The sequence below is a fragment of the Etheostoma spectabile genome, chromosome 3 (assembly GCF_008692095.1).
Source record: "Etheostoma spectabile isolate EspeVRDwgs_2016 chromosome 3, UIUC_Espe_1.0, whole genome shotgun sequence".
In the NCBI taxonomy this organism is placed as follows: Eukaryota; Metazoa; Chordata; class Actinopteri; order Perciformes; family Percidae; genus Etheostoma; species Etheostoma spectabile.
The window spans coordinates 13,978,440-13,982,126 of record NC_045735.1 but is presented as its reverse complement, the minus strand read 5'-3'; the positions used below and the strand labels follow the sequence as shown (position 1 = coordinate 13,982,126).

At 38.7% G+C, this 3,687-nt stretch overlaps 1 protein-coding gene and 1 long non-coding RNA gene across 3 annotated transcripts in view; both read left to right on the top strand.

Annotated features, from left to right (window-relative positions):
* The window catches only part of pde2a (phosphodiesterase 2A), a 160,393-nt gene that overhangs the window by 86,679 nt on the left and 70,027 nt on the right, over positions 1–3,687 (top strand). The gene's annotated exons all lie outside the window — the stretch shown is intronic.
* On the top strand, positions 2,124–2,400 carry LOC116684175 (uncharacterized). The gene is made up of 2 exons (XR_004330772.1): positions 2,124–2,279; positions 2,312–2,400. It is a non-coding gene; the product is annotated as an uncharacterized LOC116684175 (long non-coding RNA).

Sequence of the window (3,687 nt, the reverse complement as noted above, 5' to 3'; positions counted from 1 at the left end):
AAAATTATAGACTGATCCTTTCTTTGTCAGTGGGCAAATATACAAAATCAGCAGGGGATCAAATACTTTTTCCCTCAATGTATTCACTGGCGAAATACAAAGGTTATAAAGTAACACTCACAAGCACACACTACTAAAATCACAATAAAAACCACAATACAAACACAAAAAGGAGTACAAATTGTGCATGTGCGTGCATGCATCCACAAAAATCACAATAAAAACCACAATACAAACACAAAAAGGAGTACAAATTGTGCACGTGCGTGCATGCATCCACATGTTTTTTTTGGCAGAGCTAAGAAGGTCTTTAGTAGAGGGGGTCTTTTAAAGTGTGGCAAGTGTGGTCCAGTAATCCTACTATGTTGCCACATTAAGCCAGTCTGTCTTTCTCAGTGGGAAAAAGAGAGCGAGGAAGAGGAAAAAGTGATGAAGAAAAGAGAACAGGAAGCATGGAAAGAAGAGGAGAGAGGATGTTAAGGGAAATAGGCAACAACAGAAGTAATGCATAGAATATTTGACTTTCTTGAACACTGATGGTACTTTTTAAAAGCACATGAAGTAACTTAGAATCTTTTCGAAGATGATCTTATTGTAGAGGTATTGGAATTAAGGTCTCTAGCTGTAGCCAAATGGGTGTACTTTAAATGTATACCAGCGACACTTCCTCTAAATGATCAAAGAAATTAGTGGAATCCAGGTAAAAAAACAATACCATTTACTAATTTCTTCTTGTAATCGTAGACTAATCTAAACAAACGTGCAGATGAATTAGAAAAGGTTCTTTAGACAATTGAGATGTGGAATGTGAACAGGGAACAAATACTCCAAATTTAGTCCCTAAAGTAATATTTTAAACAATCACTGTATTAATAGACGTGGTATTATCCCCTAAAGGAACATCAGTTGGTTTTGCACATTTTGTTCCATTACCGTAAGTGCAGAGCAAATGACATATACTTTATTTTTATTTATAGAACATACACGATTAATTTGGTTCCTTCCAGCCAGCCACTGGTTTCAGTTCATGCAGGCACAGTATGAAAATCAACTTGCAGAGAAACTTTCCTCAGATGGGTAATCCATCACAGTGAACATTTAATCATCTTATTTTTTGCAAGTTACTTTAGCCTCTTTACGAGCACGCAGTCATGGAAAGGAGTTTTTAAAATTCTTTATCTTGGTTGTTCACTGACATCTAATATTAAGTTTTGTTTTTACAGTGTCTGTGTTTGTTTACTGTTTGTCTTTCTAATTGGATTTACTAACAGCGTCTCCGTAGACACATCTACTGCAGCCACAACTACAAAAATGCTTTTCAGTTAATTAATCAATAAAAATAATGAATTCCTAAGGTTCTGGCAAGTAAGCAAGTACATAACATTAGAGCTAACTTCTAAATTGATGAATTACATCAATTAAAATAATCAAAATGCAATAAGTGACCACAAACAATTTTTTTGTCAAACATCACATTTAATACTAATAAATATCTTTAATGCCCCCATAGCCCACCCTCACAGACGTTTAGGATTAGACCTCCTCTAAAGGCCCTGTTCACACGACAACCATCCCAAGTGAAAACAACAAAATGTTTTATTAGATGTGCCTTTTGTTTATCCGTTTTGTTGTGGCTTAAAAAACCCCAAAAAATTAAACTACCCTGGCAATCTTAAAAACGCTCCAAAAGTCTCCTCCGATCTGCTCACGTTGGCTCTCGTTGCATACGCTTTAACGTCACAGGCATCGCCAGTACAGGAAAATAACAATAAATATGCTGGATTAATTCTATACGTCAGACCTTCAAGTTAACCTAGCAGCTCTGCTAAACATACAAAGAGTCTTTTCAACAGTTGTACGAAATATTCACAGATTGTAGTACTGATCAGAAAAGGTGCATTAATTACCTCCATCAAATTGCTGATGCATCAATTTGTAGATCTCTGTGCTTCTAGACTGAGGTCTGGGGGCTGACAATTGATTCTTCTGTGTTCGGCAGATCAGACGATATGATGGTGGCTGGCGACCCACCCCATATTTCGTTACATAAATCAAAATAACGTCCCTCCAGGTAGTGGATACTGCTAACAAATTCGGTCTATATGTCTATATATTTTGACTGGCAGGACTCCCAGTCCCAGTAAGGTTGTTTGGAGCATTAACTCCACCTCCTTGTCTGTCCAGACAAAATTGTTGGCTTTTGCTGTTTGCTTTGCCATGTTTTGGTTGCGTGCTACTAGGGAGAGAAGTAGAAGGAAGGTTCTACGCAGGGGCGTGGTGTTGTGTGGCAGTGGTTCACGCTACCACCTAGCTTGGTGTGCATAATACATCGAATTTCACACACTTTTGCGTCACCATATGCACACAGATTTCCCCTCTAAAACGCTCGTCTAAACGCGGGAATAAAAAGTGAGAACACAACGCCACTTTTGCGTTTTCTCTTAAGATCGTTTCTGGCTAAACATAGCCTAAGACTGTGCAGGTGTGTGCGGACTGTGCTTGACATCTTGTAAGACTGTAAAAGTTAAAACAGCCTATTACGAATGTTAGCAATGCTGTCAATTACAGATTCATAACATGAATTCAAACAGACTCCAATGAAGAAACATTCTACAAACTTTTTACATCACCTGTTAAGCCTAAAGGGGGGGTTCAGTGTTTAATACTCAAAAGAGATATTATATTTTCCCATACATACTCAGTCTGAATGTTTCCTTTGATAGTTTCAAGTCTTTGCAAGTCGATTGTGCTGACATGAAAGGAAATCAATTGCTGCCTGGAAGGTAGAAAAACAATCAGAAAAGTAATGGTATGCTTGGCAGTAATGTAAAGTATAGGTGACATGCAGTTAATGGGCCAAAGCATGCAAAAAAAATGATTCTTAAAAACTCTTCTCCAGGACTTGAATACCAGCTTTGCTCTTCACGCGTTCTCTTTCATTTTTCTGTCACTTACAAACCAAGGGGACCATAAAATGTCCCTCCTCAGGGAGCAGCTTGTAATGTCTGTCTGTAAGATTGAAACAGGCAAAGTTTCACCTCCAGCTTGGTTCCCCACTGACTGCTCATATCAGAGCTACTAGGCCTCGATTAATTTTTTCTGTATCTCCCTTCTCCATCACCAACTGGGAGATGAGGCACTTAGTGATTTATTTCCCTGTCTAGGTTTGTGGACAATAGCTCAAATCCCTTTTAGGTCCATTCATTCCCAACCTGACCGATAACACGTGCCACGTATTTTGTTCCATTCGTCACCACTGTCTCTGAAATGATTTTTGCCTCCTTTAATGTGCCAGTTAATTGTGTTGGTCATATTTGTTTAAAGTGGCCATATTATGAAAAAAAACTTTTTCTTGGATTTGGGGTTTTATTTTGTGTCTCTGGTGCTTCCACACACACACAAACTTGGAAAAAAAACTATCTATGCTGTTTTTAGTGAGATACAGGTTTCTGAATGTCTTTAGCCTTCAGTCTCCTGGTGAGCTGTTCAAAATCTGCACGGCTTTCTACGTTACTGGCCGAGATGAGGTGACTAACCATAGTGCATGCTAGCGCTAGCGTGCTAGCTTGTTTTCAATGGCAAAACGCTGCTACAACACACACTAGTTCTGCAGGTATTTCACAAGTGCCCCTTGTTTAGAAGAAGTCTCCCATCTAATCCTGCCCTGTACTGACCAAAGTTGGAGAA